General features: G+C 42.7%; 1 long non-coding RNA gene across 1 annotated transcript; it reads right to left on the bottom strand.

The window, feature by feature from the left end:
• Positions 1-11,049: 11,049 nt before the first annotated feature.
• On the bottom strand, positions 11,050-11,892 carry LOC106562031 (uncharacterized). Its single transcript, XR_001318958.2, has 3 exons — positions 11,754-11,892; positions 11,534-11,602; positions 11,050-11,448 (listed from the first exon to the last, which is right to left on the bottom strand). It is a non-coding gene; the product is annotated as an uncharacterized lncRNA (long non-coding RNA).
• Between the last annotated feature and the right edge of the window lie 7,593 nt (positions 11,893-19,485).

The following is a 19,485-nucleotide window of genomic DNA, read 5'->3' on the forward strand; positions in this document are numbered from 1 at the left end:
CATGCTGTCAATGAAGCATGGTTTGTGCGGCGCTCAAAACAACTGTTAACTTGGGACTTCAAAATCGGACTAGTGAGTTCAAGATAACTGGGAACTCGGGAAAAATGAGATTCCACTGAGAAAGTACGTTTTGAATTTTCATCCAACTCGGAATTGTATTTTCGGAACTCCGGCCTCTTTCTAGAGCTAAGACCTGAAGATCACTGACGTCATAATGGTTCAATCTTTTTTTCTGAGTTCCCAGTTGTCTTGAAAGCAACATACATCCAGAGAATGCCAGACTTTGATGATAAAGTTTGATGACAATATTTGCCCACAAAGGACCGCCGTGCCACATTCCTGTTCAAGTGAGCACAGCACAACAAGGTGAGTCCAAAAAGGTCTTCTATGCTGCTGTATAAATAATGTAATATGCCAGGGAGATATGTATATTGTAGCTAAGAATGTAATACTAAGTGTATGCTGTTAGTAGCCCATGTGCCTCACCCTAATAATATGGTCAATTTTCACCTCTTAATTTTGCCTACTGTTCTGACTTGGTGGTGCACATGTAGCCTATAACCTGTTTTTGAGAAAATTAATCATTGAATATTGTAAGAAATGTCATTGTCTGCTTATATGCCCCCTTTATTAATCCTACAAGTTATGACATGGTGTACAGGGAGAAAACTGTAAGAATGGCCCATGTTCTGAATTCTGTCACTTTACATTTCAAAAGTGGTGAACAATAGTTATATTGACTTTGTCCGTCTTAATCGAAATTACGCATTTTCTCTTATCCGCTTGTCGTCCCCTTATGCCATAGTTTGTACATCTCAATTGTCTGAAGAAACCACATTTGTTTAAGCAAGTCAGCCATATCAGCTACAGTACGGTTTTTTCAAGGCAGTAAATGACGCTCAATGAATTGTTTGGCTGCCAGACAAGGCTCTGCTGATAGCCAGGTGTAGCAGTGGTAAGGTGTTGGGACTGCTGTTGGGACTCTTCTGTTGGGACAGCTTTATGTAGGCCCTAACAGTTTGTGGGCACCGTTTGCCACCGTTATAGTGCAATTAATGTATTATTTAGTGTTGTGTAGTGGCTTTGCTGGCATGCATCCCACATTTTGTTTTTTTTGCCCCACCAAGATTTACATGCTAAAATCGTCACTGATTATGTCCATATTTAGTATTTGCACAGTATGACTGACATGTACAGTAACCTACAGTAGCCAACATGTAAATGTGAATGTACTGTATATGGTCTATATGCAACATTTTCAACATGTAGTAGATGTAAATGTGAATGTACAGTACCAGTCAAAAGTTTGGACACACCTACTCATTCAAGATTTTTTCTTTATTTTTGCAATTTTCTACATTGTAGAATAATAGTGAGAACTTAAAAACTATAAAATAACACATATGGAATCATGTAGTAACCTGACTGTGTAAGGGCTATTTGACCAAGAAAGAGAGTGATGGATTGCTGCATCAGATGACCTGGACCCCACAATCACCCGACCTCAACCCAATTGAGATGGTTTGGGATGAGTTGGACCGCAGAGTGAAGGAAAAGCAGCCAACAAGTGCTCAGCATATGTGGGAACTCCTTCAAGACTGTTGGAAATGCATTCCAGGTGAAGCTGGTTGAGAGAATGCCAAGAGTGTGCAAAGCTGTCATTAAGGCAAAGGGTGGCTAATTTGAAGAATATAAAATATAAAATATATTTTGATTTGTTTAACACTTTTTTGGTTACTACATGATTCCATTTGTGTTATTTTATAATTTTGAAGTCTTCACTATTATTATACAATGTAGAAAATAATAAAAATAAAGAAAAACCCTTGAATGAGTAGGTGTGTCCAAACTTTTGACTGGCATTGTATATTGTAGGCTTATACGACAACCATTTTCAACATGCAGTTTATGTTATTGGACACAGAGATCCTATGAAGTGACAATATGTCATTCTATATGTAATTATATGTTATTGGACATAGACTGTGGGATACCCCTCTCCTATTGAAGGCAGCGTGTTAAATTGTTTTCTGGAGTGATGTTCCCACCGTTCCCATCTGTTAACTCTCCTCAGGCAGAAGGACCATTCTAGAAAGTATTTATCCACCCACCCACACACACACACACACACACACACACACACACACACACACACACACACACACACACACACACACACACACACACACACACACACACACACACACACACACACACACACACACACTATTGTCTGGAAGGTGCATTTTCACACTCGTATAGATACAACTCTCTATAACAGAGAGTTCAGCGGTCACTGTTAACATGTGGACAACAAGACGTATGTTTTTCTTCCTTTCAAAGATGTGATCCCCCACCCCTGTCACCCATTCCATGAACAGTTTGGACGGACTTATGCTAAATAAATGGCCAAGATCATCATCTCCCGAGTGGCGCAGGGGTGTAAGACACTGCATCTCAGTACTTGAGGCGTCACTATAGATTCCCTGGTTTGTATCCAGGCTATATCACAACCGGCTGTGATTGGGAGTCCCATAGGGTGGTGCACATTTGGCCCAGCGTCGTCCGGGTTTGGCTGGTGTAGGCTGTCATTGTAAATAAGAATTTGTTCTTAACCTGACTTGCCTGGTTAAGTAAACAATCACCATGACAACCACTGAAATGGGTTGTAAAATGTTGCAGTGAAATCCAGCCAAGCCAACCACCCTTCCCCCTTTGCACATACTCCACTTATCCAGCAGGCCAGAGGATGTCACCCATCATACAACCCAGTTTGAGTGAATGGGTCCTGGGATACAGGGAGCACCCCAACACCACGGTTTGTGTATAAGTTTGTCTACCCCAGAACAAACTGGCACCTGTTATTTGTTTTCTATTCTGTTGTGTTTTCAGTGGGAAGCCCTTGCATAATTGACTGCTCTAGGAAATGCTTTGTTAAGTTCCCTATCTGGCATTGATGTGGAATCGTTGTGCCACCACTCTGTTGGGGCACCATTTCCTCTCCAATGTTATCATGGCTTCGCCGTATCAGAATAGGTCTGATCAATGGACAAAATGTCACATTTTATTTGAGGTGGTTTAGTTACATTACAGTTGGGCAGAGATATTGAGTGCCATTAAGAGTGGGGAAGAAGAGTGGAGGAGATGGAAAAAATAAAAACGGGAGACTCCAGAGGGTGCAGGGGAGTCTTTCTCACCATGACAACCAGGAGGAGGAATCTGAGTGCAATCATTGGTCGGATCAACCACTAAGATCCTCCCATGCACTCATAATATACAGAGCACTGTTTCACAAATCAACATTCGACTATTATTCAAGGTTCTATCCAAAGGTGTGAGAAGAGGAGTTAAAACACCAGTTACTATAAATGACGTAGTAATTTGCAACTTTGATTCATTTGAATAGAATGTCATTTTTATATGAAAAGGCTTATCCAGAGAAGATATGACAATTAGAGTACCCTAAGGGTTACTACAAGCTTCACTTCATTGATCTACGTGCATGCACGTGTCTGGGTGGAGTGGGATTATTGGAGCAGCAGACACCTTTTGGTAACATGATATCCTCGCCGGTCACACTTCCATTCACTTCCATTCGTGATAGCAATGTTTTTTATTTTGTATTTCCATTTAGTAAAAACAAAGAAGTGTCGCCTTCCCTTGCTAGTAGTAACCAGCCGGCAGTGTCCCGTCTGGAGCATGAAGTCATGAGCTCTGCTGGTCGGCTACTGTGTATCAACCTAGAGGTGCTAAAAGCCCTGATCGGCCCTAGAAAACTTATGTACACTGAACAAAAATACAAACACAACATGTAAAGCTTTGGTCTCATGTTTCATGAGCTGAAATAAAAGATCCCCGAAATGTTCCATATGCACAAAAAGCTTATTTCTCTCAAATGTTGAGCACAAATTTGTTTACATCCCTGTTAGTGAGCATTTCTCCTTTGCCAAGATAATCCATCCACCTGACAGGTGTGACATATCAAGAATCTGATTAAACAGCATGATCATTACACAGGTGCATCTTGTGCTGGGGACAATAAAAGGCCACTCTATAATGTGCAGTTTTCCCACACAACACAGTAGCACAGTTTTGAAGGAGCATTCAATTGGCATGCTGACTGCAGGAATGTCCACCAGAGCTGTTGCCAGAGAATTGTATGATAATTTCTCTACCATAAGCCAACGTCGTTTCAGAGAATTTGGCAGTACATCCAACAGGCCTCACAACCGCAGACCACATGTAACCACACCAGCCCAGGACCTCCACATCCGGCTTCTTCACCTGCAGGATCGTCTGAGACCAGCCAGCTGAACAGCTGATGAAACTGTGGCCTTGCACAATCAAAGAATATCTGCACCAACTGTCAGAAACCGTCTCATCTACGTGTTTGTCGTCCTCACCAGAGTCTGGACCTGACTGCTGTCCAGCATTGTAACCGACTTAATTGGGCAAATGCTCACCTTTGATGGCCACTTGCAGGTTGGAGAAGTGTGCTCTTCACGGATTAATCCTGTTTCAACTGTACCGGGCAAATGACGTTGTGAGGGCAAGCGGTTTGCTGATGTCAACGTTGTGAACAGAGTTCCCCGTGGTGGCGGTGGTGTTATGGTAGGGCAGGCATAAGCTATGGACAAAATCAAAATGTATTTTATCGATGGCAGTTTGAATGCACAGAGATACCGCTGCCATCACCTGATGTTTCAGCATGATAATGCATGTTGCAAGGATCTGTACACAATTCCTGGAAGCTGACAATGTCCCAATTCATGGCCTGCATAATCATTGATGTTTGGGATGCTCTGGATTGACATGTACGAAAGCGTGTTTCAGTTCCTGACAATATCCAGCAACTTCGCACAGCCATTGAAGAGGAGTGGGACAACATTCCACAGGCCACAATCAACAGCCTGATCAACTCTATGCAAAGGAGATGTGTCACGCTTCATGAGACGGTCACACCAGATACTGACTGGTTTTCTGATCCACAACCCCTACCTTTTAAAAAAAAGGCATCTGTGACCAACAGATACATATCTGTTATCCCATATCCCATTCATGTGAAATCCATCGATTAGGGCCTAATAACTTTTTTTTAAATACTAATTTTCTTATATGAACTGTAACTCAGTAAAATCTTTGAAATTGTTGCATGTTGCGTTCATATTTTTGTTCACTGTAAATTACAATCGCCAGTACAGCCAAACAAAATATGTTTAGGCGACCATTTTGGGCTCTAACTTTTGTTTATTATGATCAAGTTCCATCCCCACTGTGAATTATTTGAAAGTTTGCTACAAATCTATCTAATTCAATAGTGATTCATTCTGACTACTACATTTGTCCTCACACAGGACCACGTGCTGACACAGGCCAATAATGGACCGGCAGGCTACGAGGAGGCTCTCAGGCAAGATGAAAACGACTACATCGACCATGATCCTTTGCTAGTTACAGCCACATTCACCATGATTCTTAGCAATTTTTTTGTGCCATTCAGCCCAATTCAGCTGTATGGCACGCTTCAAATTTAAATAATTCCTGCATCGGGAGTTTTCCATATCAATATGTGGATGACGTCAGCGCTATCAATATATACTGTTTTTAAAGTCTATGGTAGTAGCTAGCTGGCAGCCTGGCTAGCTGGTTTTAGCCTGGCTAAAAATACAGCACACTAGCTAGCCTTTTTAGCTTCCCACATATCCATGTGATATAATCAGATTTCCCCAAAAATATATGCCCTGGTTAATATTTTTACACTTGCCGGTGTAACCTAATACATTATCCCAGTTGGATTGCTGCTTGTATATTCATTCCCATACCAGCTAAAAATAGAACATCATCATGTTTTAGTCACTGAGAAAAAAGCACATAGCTACAAGTCCTACCATTTCACAATAGCCTGTAATCACTAGTTATTACTTCTAAACAAAATATCTTTTTGGGTGGATTCTTGGTTTACTGTTTGAACAATCCCTGAGATTATATTTTGTCAATGCAAATTATATAGATCATATCAAGGAACCAAGCGACCACATTGCCCACACGGCTGTGGAAGGAATGATATGGCATCTTTTCAGGTAGTAAAGAAGTATGGTGAATGCCAGAGTGTATTATAAGGAGCCACCCCTTTTGTGATGAAAAACGACATCGCAAAACTGTGCTACGCTCCGAATCTTGCGTCTCCGTAGAGCTTGTACAGTAGTAAGCTTTAGGATCCCCACCCAGCATTGTTGTTCTGTAGCCAACTCCCTTTAAACTGCTGATAAAATGAGTTTGACTAGGCAGCTAAGAGCCACGTAAATAAACAATTAAAACTAGGAATGCAAGATGAAGTGCTGGATCACAGACACACACACACAGACACACACAGACACATCACATACACTAGTCACAAGGGACAAGAAATATCTTCAATCAGCATAGCCATTAGGAAAAAGTAATGTTATGACTATAACTACAGTACTGTTCCCTGAAGGAGGTAAAATATACTATGGGGAGTCTCACTCTCGTGACTTCTGTTGAAGGAACTAAAATCACGTCTGATAAGGCCAATGAAATCCGCACCACGCTGGAAGCCCCACCTTCCACAGGTGATAAGCGTGAGGCTTGGATTCAATCCTTCAATGTCATAGCGCTCTTCACTGAGCCAAGGAACGGGCAGTGCGGGGCCAAACAGGTCTTGTACCTCGTTTCCTTCCTTCAGGGCACAGTAGTTATAGTCATAACGTTTATGTTCTCTTTCAGCCAGTCAACTTTGGTACAACATACTATGGGGAAATGGAATCCCGTCCAAAGCCGACCCCAACGGATACTAAATGAAACGGCCCATGGCAGACCACCCAGACCTGACCCTGCAAGATGCCGCAGTCTGGGTATTGCGCACATAGCACACTGCCTATGGACCTTCACCTGTCCCAGCTGTAGCACACTGTGGGCTATACTGGGAACAGTGACATCCAAGCGATAAAACCTCACAAAAGTGTGTGGTGATGCCCAACTTGCCGCAGCACAAATATTCCCTAGAGTCAACCCAAGACGCTGCCAGACCTCTGGTGGCAGGTAGCCTAGCGGTTAAGAGTGGTCGGACCAGTAACCGAAAGGTTGCTGGTTCAAATCCTTGAGTCAACTAGGTGAAATCTGTCAATGTGCTCTTGAGCAAGGCGCTTAACCCTAATTGCTCCTGTAAGTTGCTTTGGATAGAAGCTTCTGCTAAATGACTAAAATGTAAATGGTGGAGTGGGTGTGTACACCGCTGGGTAACCCTTGCCCCCTGCTACTATACACCTCCACAATCCAGTAGGAGAAACGCTACCTAGACAGCTGGATTATCAAAACAGACAAAAAGCAATGTCACCTTAAGAGTCACCAGGGGCGAACTGGGTACAGGACGGGTGTATGGATAACACATGGAGATCCCAACGTGTTTAGCCAAAGCCAAAGACACTAGCAGAGTGGTCCTGTAGGAGAGGTTTTTCAGATCCACTGCCTCCAGTGGTTCCAAAGGGGGCCTCACACAGACCATCCAAAGGCCTTGCGAACTGAATAGCAGCAATCATGTTCGGCGGTAAACCTCTAGCAGTCAGATTGGACAAAGTAAGTGTGGATGGCTGATAGGTGGTCCGGAGCGGGGTTAGACCCCCGTAAGTTGGAGAGTTTTGCATTTTTAAAACCCCTGAAGCAGATTTTCTCCTGCTATCTAGAGCCAAAATCATTATGCTGAATTCTATGTAAAAGATATTCATATTTTTCTGCATATTTAAGCATAACTCTTGAGCTGTCTGCATCCTCCTGACTGGTGGTTCTTATTTTTTATGAAAATAAATGTGCGTCTCTGCTACATTTAGTAATTACTTGCTTTTCTGAAGTCTACCAACCTTGCCAGAAGGCATGCCAGCTAAGATAGTAAGACAAGCTAGCTACTCTAACTTGATTGATAGCCTGAAATTGTTTCTTGGTAGCTAGTTAGGTTGGGAGATTGGGCACCTATTTAGGCTAACGAAAGCCAACTTCATAAAATTGTTAAGTGGCTAGTAGTATTACAGAGAAAAAAACAAACTTTTTTTTAAAACAGAACCAATCTGAGAGTGCCTCTGAGAGTACCTCTGTCTACACACCTCTCTCTCACACATATACACGTACACGTGCACACTTACGCACACAAACACTCACAAAGCCCAATGCAGACTTTTTTTATTATATCTTTTGTTAAATATATATTTTTTTACCCCTTTTACATGGTATCTAATTGGTAGTTACAGTCTTGTCTCATCACTGCAACACCCATACGGACTCGGGAGAGGCGAAGGTCAGGAGCCATGCATCCTCTGAAACACAACCCAACCAAGCTGCACTGCTTCTTGACACAATGCCTGCTAAACCCAGAAGCCAGCCACACCCATGTGTCGGAGGAAACACCATACACCTGGCGACTGTGTCAATGTCCATGTGCCCGCCACAGGAGTCGCTAGAGCGCGATGAGACAAGGACATCCCTGCCAGCCAAGCCCTCCCCTACCCTACCCCGGACGATGCTGGGCCAATTGTACGCCGTCCCCTGGGTCTCCCAGTCGCGGCCGGCTGCAACAGAGCCTGGACTCAAACCAGGATCTCTAGTGGCACAGCTAGCACTGTGATGCAGTGCCTTAGACCACTGCGCCACTCAGGAGGCCCCAATGCAGACATTTTTTTATCTCAATATCAAATAATTTCTGGGTAACAATTAAGTACGTTACTGGTCAAAAGGTCTGGGTAACAATTAAGTACATTTATGGTCAAAAGAAACAAAAATAGCTTCTTAGCAAAGAGCAATTTCTCAAGCAATAATTTAACTAGGACTGTCTGGGAGTGTTCTGTGGGGAGGGGAAAACTATCTGTTATTGGCAAAGAAGTTTGGAACTTTCTTAATGGTCTATTTAAAATATACTGTGTGTCACCAGGCAGGAAAAAACTCCATCTCACCAACACAGCTTGACATTTCAGGTGTTTTTTTTCAAACAGCTCTTACAAAAAAGGGCATTATAATTATTTTCACTTTCACGGTATTATTCCAACCTCAGTGTGGAAATATATACAGTACAAGTCCAAAGTTTGGACACAACTACTCATTCAAGGGTTTTTCTTTATTTTTACTATTTTCTACATTGTAGAACAGTAGTGAAGACATCAACATTATGAAATAACATATGGAATCATGTAGTAACCAAAAAAGATTTAAACAAATCAAGATACATTTTATATGTTAGATTCTTCAAAGTAGACACCCTTTGCCTTGATGACAGCTTTGCACAGTTGCTTGACAGCCATTTTCAAGTCTTGCCATAGATTCTCAAGCCAATTTAAGTCAAAGCTGTAACTAGGCCACTCAGAAACATTCAATGTCATCTTGGTAAGCAACACCAGTGTATATTTGGCCTTGTTTTTTCAGTTATTGTCCTGCTAAAAAGGCAGTGTTGTAAAGTACTTAAGTAAAAAATACTTTAAAGTACAATTTAAGTAGTTATTTTGGGGTATCTGTACTGTACTTTCCTATTTATATTTTTGACAACTTTTACTTCACTACATTCCAAAATGTCAATTTACTCCATACATTTTCCCTGACACCCAAAAGTACTCGTTACATTTCCAATGCTTAGCAGGACAGCAAAATGGTCCAGTTCACACACATAAAGAGAGCATCCCTGGTCATCCCTTCTGCCTCTTATCTGGCTGTAACGACACGCGCTAAGATTTGGGAAGCAAGTTCAGGGAGTGAGTGTTTTAACAAATAAATAGAACATAATACAAAACAAAAAACACGAACAACGCCCAGACCAGAAACAGAAACAGAAACAATGACGCCTTGGGAAGGAACCAAAGGGAGTGACATACAAGGAACGTAATCAGGGGAAGTGATGGAGTCCAGGTGAGTCTGACGACATGCAGGTGCACGTAAGGATGGTGACAGGTGTGCGCCATAATGAGCTGCCTGGTAACCTAGAGGCCGGAGAGGGAGCACACGTGACACTGGCAAACTCACTAAACACAAATTATTCATTTGTAAATTATTTCTTAGTGTTGGAGTGTGCCCCTGGCTCTCTGTAAATTTAAAAATATATAATAATTAATATAATGAATGTGAAATTATTTCTACTTTTACTTTTGAAACTTAAGTATATTATTTAAAACCAAATACTTATAGACTTTTACTGAAATAGTATTTTACTGGGTGACATTCACTTTTATTTGATTCATTTTCTATTTAAGGTATCTTTACTTTTACTCAAGTATGACAATTGGATACTTTTTCCTCTAGAATTTTACTTGTACTTAGTTTTACTTTAGTTCCTTATTGCAAACAGGATGCATGTTTTGGAATAGGTGCCCTTGTTTGCGATGCAATGGAAAACCTCCCTGGTCTTTGTGGTTGAATCAGTGTTTGAAAATCACTGCTCGACTGAGGGACCTTACAGATAATTGTATGTGTGGGGTACAGAGATGATGTAGTCATTCAAAAATCATTTTAAACACTATTATTGCACACAGTGCGAGTCCATGCAACTTATTATGTAACATGTGAAGCACGTTTTTACTCCTGAACTAATTTAGACTTGCAATAAGAAAGGGTTAAATACCTATTCACTTAAGACGTTTCAGCTTTTCATTTTTTATTAATCTGTAAAAATTACAAAAAATGTATTCCACTTTGACATTATGTGTGTCAGCCAGTGACACAAAATCTAAATGTAATCCATTTTAAAATCAGGCTGTAACAGAACAAAATGTGGAAAAAGTCAATACCTGAAGGCACTGTAATTCAGTTAGGTGCACCCCTCCACCACAATAGACTGTACAGAGAGTACCTTCAGTCTAAAAACGTTATAGCCAGGGTTGGGGTCAACCTCATTTCAGTTCAGTCCTGAAGTAAATTGAAGACACACTCTTGAATTGTACAATCCTCACTTAAAAGGTTCAGCACTCTGAATTCATGAATTGGATATCAAGTTACCCATTACATTCTACATCTGGAATAACGTATTGAATAAATTAATTAAATACATTACAAATAAAATGTGAAGGGCTTGGAATTATTTATTTGGTATATCAGGGTAAGGCATCAGAAAGTGGATATCTGGACTGCAGTGAACAGTTTTGTGTAGCTGTACATCAGTATTTTTTTCTTCTTCAGAATGGAGCAAGAGCGCCGCCCTGTGGTAGGATATGAGAAGTAATATTTTCATAATATTGAGAGAGAAACATAAATATGGTTGCTCCCTTTACTTATAAATGACACCTCAAACCTAAACCCAAACTGTAAGGAGTGAATAGTTTGATGTTGCAAATAAGAAAATGTTTTTGATAGTAAGATAGGCAACTTGGAGACGTCACTGAAAGAGAAAACAACTCTCTCTGATGAAGTTCTGCTTTCTAGGTTCTGGTCATTGTCCTTCAGATTTGTTGACAACCGGATCTAAAAAACACAGTATTTGAATGGGAAGTATTAATTGTAAGCACTAGGTAATCCCGCTTACTTGAACATTAAAAAGATACTGTACCTTTTGGGAAAAAGCAACTCAGTCCGTCACGTGTGTCCGTTTCAGCAGAGTTGTTTTTCCTCCTGCACACTGTTCAACAGAGTTTTAATAGTATTTTAATAGTGTACTGGTAGAGAAACAACATAATTATCATTTGAAATAAGTGCAATAATATAATTACAATACAGTTGTGCATTGACAAATAGACAAATAACAATTACGTTAGATAAATTTAGCTTACATGTCAGTCTGAGTTTGTGAGGTCCTGCCAGTCTCTTCAGACGGACACACACATAAAATGCTTTCGGCTACTAAGATGAGTGAAATGTAGGCTAAACTGACAATGGAGTGAAGAGCAGAAATCTCAACTAGCAAGCAAGTCGCAGCAATGAAGAATGGAGTGCGTGCGCGTTTACGCGAAGGGGGAGGGGGGATTCTGGCAGAGTGGAGATTTTCGACACAACTCCACAATGTGTTATTAGGCAAAAAATGTTCACTTAATTGTAATCCAAACGAAACCCTCAAGTACAGTAAATCATGTCGCAGTCACATACCAAACTCCTTTTTTGGACGAGACTTCATAACAAAAATTATCCTATTTACATTGTGTAGTCAATTTGGAAACTATAATAAACCGACTCATATCGATGCCTATAGGCCGTTTTCAAAAAGAGAATTTGGTTTTCAAGGGCAGATGACCTTTGAGCTCAAACTAGTTCTGCTATGAAAACTAAATATTTAGTCCTAATGAGGAAAAATATGAACAAGTAGTCACTAATGTGTTGTAAACAATTTCATCTCATTGACATCAGCATATTTCTCTTTTGCCAGCAGAGTTCCGTCGTTCTTGGGATCTGCTCTTGTCGGTGATGTATAAACTAGTGGTGCTGTCAGTGGCCTGGCCTATCCCAATATGTCCACACCCCCTGTAAGGAGAAAGGTTGCACAGCCTACTTCGTCTGCAAGGCAGTTGTCAATGATCACGTTAGGCTGCGTTTCATATTTTTTATGTCGGTTTGATCGCGGGGGAGGCACTAGTAATGTCTCCAGTTTTCGGTTTGGCTATTTGTTTCAAGTGTATTAGTCTATAAATAAATCTCTTTGCCAAAATTCGTCATCTCTCCCATGTCTTATTCGACAAGCAGTTGTTCTGAAATGTTTATTGCTTGCCTAGATTTTACTCCCTCCTCTATGTTTAATACAACACACATACATTGTTTATTAATTTCGGTTGCCTATCCTGACGTGAAGTTTGTTCTATAGAAGGTACTTGACTCTGATGTGTGCCACAGAAAGTATTTGACTCTAGTGACAAAATTAAGTTAATTAGCTGGGGGGGGGATTTCGGCAAGGCCATTTTCTTGTCTGACGAACCACCGCTCCCCCACCTTCTAATTTTCGCTCACATATTACGGTACATGTATTTAAATTATACATACTGTACTGTACACTGAGTGTACAAAACATTAGGTTACACCTGCTCTTTCCATGACATAGACTGACCGGGGGAATCCAGGTGAAGGCTATGATCCCTCATTGATGTCACTTGTTAAATCCACTTCAAACGGTGTAAATAAAAGAGAGGAGACAGGTTAAAGAAGGATTTTAAACCTTGAGACAATTGAGACATGGATTGTGTATGTGTGCCATTCAAATCAAACCAAAGCACATGCGCCGAATACAACAGGTGTAGTAGACCTTACAGTGAAATGCTTACTTGCAAGCCCTTAATTCCAACAATGCAGTTTTAAGAAAATACCACCACCCCCCCAAAAAAAGTAAGAGATAAGAAAAATAAACAATTGAGGAGCAGCAGTAAATAACAATAGCGGGGCTATATACAGGGGATACCGGTTCAGAGTCAATGTCTCAATGTGCAGGGGCACCGGTGTCGAGGTAATTATGTACATGCAGGTAGGGTTATTAAAGTGGCTATGCATTGATAATAACAGAGAGTAGCTAATAGTTTCCTGTGTGTATCAAGAATGGTCCACCACCCAAAGGACATCCAGCCAACTTGATACAACTGTGGGAAGCATTAGAGTCAAGATGGGCCAGCATCCCTGTGGAACGCTTTCAACACCTTAGTAGAGTCCGTGCCCCAACGAATTGAGGCTGTTCTGAGGGCAAAAGTGGGTGCAACTCAATATTAGGAAGGTATTCCTAATTCCTAATTTCCTCTTTCTGCAAGTGTTGGAGTTTCACCCACAGCAGCCAATCCACCATTCATTCTGATCTTAACTACTCGACGTCCACAGATTAACCCATCTTTCCCAGTATAATGCCATTTTTTCTTTTTGCAAGACATCCCTCCATTTTACTGTGATGTCTTATGAGGGTCCTGAACCTCCCTATTTGTAACACTTCTACCTATGTTGAGCTAAAAATAAATACTTTACCCAAGAGTAAAACGATATTTCCCATTGATTGATCGTGTTTTTTTCAGATCCCCTAGCAATGCAGTTTACAGGTCCATCTGAACTCTGATATTATGACATAACAACCCTTCCTGGACCTGACTCCAAAAGTGAGCCACCGATGGACAGTACCAGAAAAAGATGCTGTATTGATTCTGTTTCCGTGTGCTTTATTCTATATACCGTAAAAAATGTAAATTGAAACTAATGGATTGATGTGTCAACTGTTGTTTTATTTATCAGTTTATTGTCCCGATGCCAAGGTATTGGAACATCAAAGACCTGTTCCCAACTGACTTGGATTTTGTAAGGCAGTCTATCAAACCTTTAGACTAAGTGAAAATCATATATTTTTCAATTTCTACTAATCATTTGAAGCCATTTATGATTTTTAATGGGTGGCAGACTGTAAGGGCTGTCGTCGTAAGAAAACCAAGATGCAGCAGAGGATGTGTATTCATTTTAAAGATTTAATCAAATGAACCACTATAAACAAAATACTCGACAGAAACGACAGCAAACAGTCCTGTCTGGTCCTACATGAACAAAACAGAAAACACTAGACAGAAACAATCACCCACAAAAACCCAAAGGAAAAACAGGCTACTTACGTGTGACTCCCAATCAGGAACAACAAACTACAGCTGTGCCTGATTGGAAGCCACACGGCCAAAATCAACGAAACAAACCAACCTAGAAAAAAGAACATAGAATAGCCCACCCAATGTAACACCCTGGCCTAACCAAAATAAAGAACAAAAACCCCTCTCTATGGCCAGGGCTTTACACAGACAGACTAATTGATTAATTTCTCCTTAAAGTAATTGTCTCTTCCAATTTTAAGGCAGAATTTTAGTCTTTTATGAGTTGGTTATAATTTTGTATTGCGCATATGCCTCCATACACTGTTGTTATTTGCTTGTATGACTTTTTATTTAACTACCGTCCTTCATAAATGTTATAATCTTTGAAAGACAGGGTCCTGAAAAAGGGTCGTTTCTTTTTTTGCTGAGTTTAGTTACACGATCAGTCAACTTTTCCAGGATATGTACACCAAGCACATCCACTTCACCATCCAACTATTTAACTTCTTTGGGATAGGGGGCAATATTTTCACGGCCGGATAAAAAACGTACCCGATTTAATCTGGTTACTACTCCTGCCCAGAAACTAGAATATGCATATAATTAGTAGATTTGGATAGAAAACACTCTAAAGTTTCTAAAACTGTTTGAATGGTGTCTGTGTGTATAACAGAACTCATATGGCAGGCCAAAACCTGAGAAGATTCCATACAGGAAGTCTGTCTGACAATTTGTTGTCCTTCTGTTGCATCTCTATCAACATGACATCTGTGCTGTAACGTGCCACTTTCTAAGGCTTCCATTGGCTCTCTAAAGCCGCCAGAAAGTGCAATGGGGTGTCTGCTGTCTCTGGGCAAAGTACAGCAGCTCTGTTTGTGAGTGGTCAGCCTGGGGACAGTGAGACTGGAGATGCGAGGTCACGAGACTTCTAAATTTTTTTCTTTCAGCTTTGAATGAATACAACGTTGCCCGGTTGGAATATTATCGCTATTTTACGAGAAAAATAGCAGAAAAATTGATTTTAAACAGCATTTGACATGCTTCTAAGTACAGTAATGGAATATTTTGAAATTTTTTGTCACGACCTGTGACCTGAACGCACTAACAAATGGCGGTATTTGGACATAACTATGGATTATTTGGAACCAAAACAACATTTGTTGTTGAAGTAGAAGTCCTGGGAGTGCATTCTGACGTAATCCAATTTTTCTAATACTAATTCTGAGTTTAGTGAGCCCCAAACTTGGTGGGTGTCAAATTAGCTAGCCTGTGATGGCCGAGCTATGTACTCAGAATATTGCAAAATGTGCTTTCGCCGAAAAGCTATTTTAAAATCGGACATAGCGATTGCATAAAGGAGTTCTGTATCTATAATTCTTAAAATAATTGTTATGTATTTTTTGAACGTTTATCATGAGTAATTTAGTAAATTCACCGGAGGTTTTCGGTGGGTATGCTAGTTCTGAACATCACATGCTAATGTAAAAAGCTGGTTTTTGATATAAATATGAACTTGATTGAACAAAACATGCATGTATTGTATAACATAATGTCCTAGGAGTGTCATCTGATGAAGATCATCAAAAGTTAGTGCTGCATTTAGCTGTGGTTTGGGTTTATGTGACATATATGCTTGCTTGGAAAATGGCTGTCTGATTATTTGTGTCTATGTACTCTCCTAACATAACAATGTGGTTAGATTAAAGAGAGTCTTGTCTTAAAAATGGTGTAAAAAAGTTGATTGTTTGAGAAAATTGAATTGTGGGATTTTAGTTGGTTTTGTATTTCGCGTCGTGCGATGCCATTGGCTGTTGGCTAGGGGTTCCGCAGGCGGAACGGGGTTCCGCTAGCGGAACGTCTGTCCTCAACAGGTTAAACTGACTATCACGCCCTGACCATGGAGAGCCTTTTATTCTCTATGTTGGTTAGGTCAGGGTATGACTAGGGTGGGTTATCTAGGTTGTTTTATGTCTATGTTGGCCTGGTATGGTTCCCAATCAGAGGAAGCTGTTTATCGTTGTCTCTGATTGGGGATCATATTTAGGCAGCCATTTCCCCACTGGTTTTTGTGGGATCTTATTTTGAGTTAGTGCATGCTGCACGTCTTATGTTACGGTTCGTTGTTTGTTTCCTTTTTGTTTTGTAAGTTTTCACCTAAATAAAATATGTGGAACTCAGAGCACGCGGCGCCTTGGTCCGTCTCTCCACACAACCGTGACAGAAGATCCCACCACAACAGGACCAAGCAGCGTGCCCAGGAGGAGATGGCCTCCTGGACTTACGAAGTGATCGAGATGAGAATATCCTGGACTTGGGAGGAAATCTTGGCAAGATACGAAAGCCTGCCGTTGAAGCAGACGCAAGGAAAGAAGGGAGGACAGTGACGACGCCGGGGTTCGCGGCCACAAAGACAGCCTAAAAGGCAGCCCAAATTGTTTTTTGGGGGGGGGGCACACGGGGTGGTCGGCGGAGCCCAGGAATGAGCCAGAGACCATCAGGGAGTCGAAGGAGGAACTCCATGAAAGATTCCGGAGAGAGGTGGTGGCGATGAGAGAGCTGCGGTGTGGGCGTGCTGAGGAGCGTGACACCAATCCGGTGTCATCTGCACCGGTTTCAAGCATCTGCCCTCCAGTGTGCCTCCCCAGTCCGGTACGTCCCGTGTCTCCTCCACGCACTCGCTCTGAGGTGTGTGTCACCGTTCCGGTACAATTTGTGCCGGTTCTACGCACCAGGTCTCCAGTGCGCCTCCACAGCCCAGTACGTCCTGTGCCAGCTCCCCACACTCGCTGTGCAAAGTGTGTCATTGTTCTGGTACAATTTGTGCCGGTTCTGCGCACCAGGTCTCCAGTGCGCCTCCACAGGCCAGTACGTTCTGTGCCAGCTCCCCACACTCGCCGGGCAGAGTGTGTCATCTGCCCGGTACAATTTGTGCCGGCTCTATGCACCAGAGCTCCAGTACGCCTCCACAGTCAGGTCTGTCCTGTGCCTGCTCCTCGCACTCGCCCTGAAGAGCGTGTCACCAGTTCGGTGCAACCTATGCTGGATCCACGCATCAGGCCTCCAGTGCACCTCCCCAGTCCGGTACGTCCTGTGCCTGCTCCTCGCACTCGCCCTGAATTGCGTGTCACCAGTCCACAGAGCCTCCGGCAATGGTCCCCAGTCCAGAGCCTCTGGCGACGGTCCCCAGTCCAGAGCTTCCGGCGACGGTCCCCAGTCCAGAGCTTCCAGCGATGGTCCCCAGTCTGGAACCTCCTGCGACGGTCCACAGTCCGGATCCTGCTGCGACGGTCCACAGTCCGGAACCTCCTGCGATGGTCAACGTTCCGGAGCCTCCAGCAGTGGTCAACGGTCTGGAGCTTCCAGGCAAGGTGTCCAGTCCTGCTCCAGGGCAGGAGCCTTCTTCTGCGCCGGTGCCCAGTCCACGCACGGCGTCCAGTCCAGCTCCAGGACAGGCACCTTCCTCTGCGTCGGTGCCCAGTCCAGGCACGGTGCCCAGTCCAACTCCATGGCCGGAGCCTTCCTCTGCGCCAGTGCCCAGTCCAGGCACGGCGTCCAGTCCAGCTCCAAGGCCTCTGCGCCGATGCCCAGTCCAGGCACGGCGGCCAACTCAGCTCCATGGCCGGAGCCTTCCTCTGCGCCGAGGCCCAGTCCGGGCATGGCGTTCTATCCGGCTCCATGGCCGGACCCGTGGTCTGGGCAGGGCCAAAGTCCCGCACCAGAGCCGCCACCAATGCTGGTGGGTCCACGAGCGGAGTGGGTACTTCGCCCTGCACCGGAGCCGCCACTTATGCCAGATGCCCACCCGGACCCTCCCCTATAGAGTCAGGTTTTGCAGCCGGAGTCCGCACCTTTGGGGGGGGGGACTGTCACGCCCTGACCATGGAGAGCCTTTTATTCTCTATGTTGGTTGTTTTATGTCTATGTTGGCCTGGTATGGTTCCCAATCAGAGGCAGCTGTTTATTGTTGTCTCTGATTGGGGATCATATTTAGGCAGCCATTTCCCCACTGGTTTTTGTGGGATCTTATTTTGAGTTAGTGCATGCTGCACATTTTATGTTACGGTTCGTTGTTTGTTTTCTTTTTGTTTTGTAAGTTTTCACCTAAATAAAACATGTGGAACTCAGAGCACGCTGCGCCTTGGTCCGTCTCTCCACACAACCGTGACACTGACTAGCTACTGTAACGATCCTGCTAACTAATCCAGCAAAGTAGCTAGCATTTGAAGGCATATTTTCTATATTTTCTAGGGACAAAATAATGATAAAAGATCACCAGATAAGGAGGCAATGGTCAGACACCAGTCCTGTTTAAAAATAACCACCATTGATAATGTAATCAGTGCTGTGTGTGTTTGTGTCTTGTATGTTGTAACGAGGTGTCCCACATCAATGGTGCCGCAATGGACCTAGGCCTGGGTTAGTAATGTCAACCAGTTAGTGCCATGCTGGGACATGTCCCTTGTGAATTAGCTGGGAATCATAATCTCTGATTGACTATGTTCAACTGTGTGTTTACTGTTGGCTTCCATGATCATATGGTGACAGTCTTTCTCTCTCTCCCTCTCTTTCTCTGTGATAGGAGCTGGGTCGGATCTGTAAGTCAGGCTCCTTCATGACCAGTATCTGTGACGAGAGGGGCCTGTAGCTGATCTACTGGCACTGGCAACACCATACAGGAAGATACACTATATATACAAAAGTATGTGGACACCCCTTCAAATTAGTGGATTTAGCTATTTCAGCCACTCTCGTTGCTGACAGGTGTATAAAATCGAGCAAGCAGCCATGCAATCTCCATAGACAAACATTGGCAGTGGAATGGCCTTACTGAAGAGCTCAGTGACTTTCAACGTGGCACAGTCACAGGATGTCACCATTCCAACAAGTCCGTTCGTCAAATATCTACCCTGCTTGAGCTTTCCCGGTCAACTGTAAGTGTTGTTATTATGAATTGGAAACGTCTAAGAGAAAC

Source organism: Salmo salar, chromosome ssa11, assembly GCF_905237065.1.
Source record: "Salmo salar chromosome ssa11, Ssal_v3.1, whole genome shotgun sequence".
NCBI classification, from domain to species: domain Eukaryota; kingdom Metazoa; phylum Chordata; class Actinopteri; order Salmoniformes; family Salmonidae; genus Salmo; species Salmo salar.